The sequence below is a fragment of the Merops nubicus genome, unplaced genomic scaffold, assembly GCF_000691845.1.
Source record: "Merops nubicus isolate BGI_N331 unplaced genomic scaffold, ASM69184v1 scaffold14383, whole genome shotgun sequence".
Classification (NCBI taxonomy): Eukaryota; Metazoa; Chordata; class Aves; order Coraciiformes; family Meropidae; genus Merops; species Merops nubicus.
The window spans coordinates 5646-6336 of NW_008599688.1; the positions used below are offsets into that span (position 1 = coordinate 5646).

At 46.5% G+C, this 691-nt stretch overlaps 1 protein-coding gene across 1 annotated transcript in view; it reads left to right on the plus strand.

Moving 5' to 3' along the window:
* LOC103770227 (collagen alpha-1(V) chain) overlaps window positions 1-691 on the plus strand; it is a 34174-nt gene that overhangs the window by 5405 nt on the left and 28078 nt on the right. The gene's annotated exons all lie outside the window — the stretch shown is intronic.

The following is a 691-nucleotide window of genomic DNA, read 5'->3' on the forward strand; positions in this document are numbered from 1 at the left end:
AATTTTAGTCGCTCAAAGAAAGTTGATTGTAAAGTTTTCCAGCTCCTGTTTTATGTTCCTCTGGTTAATGAGCAGCAAATACGAGGAGGGAAGATTGTGAGATGATGGATTTGGGGCAGAAAATGGCAGGTGATATTTTAAGCATGCCTTAGATAGAAAGCAAGTCTTCTCCTTCCTTCCTTTCAGAGGCGATTGGTAACAATAGTGGGCTGCAGGGCCAGAGGAAGAAAGTTGAACCTCTTGGAATTTTTTGGGTGCCTTGATGCTAACCCAAATAGTGTTTTCAGAGAGCAAACCCTAGGCCATTAGTTCTTTTTTAGGCGTAGGGTAATGGAGCTTAACGTGGTGCCAGATTTAGGACCCAGCCATCTCCTGTCTTTCTTCTGTCAGAATTAATCACAGTCCCCCATTCCGGGAGGCTGAGTGCATCTGTCAGATCTCATGAGCCTGCTGCTTTGTTGCTGCTGCAAAACAGTGTTTTAAATGACTTGTTTAGCACAAAAGTTCCCAGAGATGAAGAAAGATTTGTAAATATGTGGGGTGGCTTAATTGGCTCGTGGCGTTGCAGGGATCCTGCTCTGCTGCTGTCATCCCTTAAAGATTTAACAGCACAGGTCCTGCAACACGTGTGTGCCTCCCTGTGAGCCAGCCAGGGTGAGGACCAGCCCTTCCCCATGCTGGGCGAAGGGAT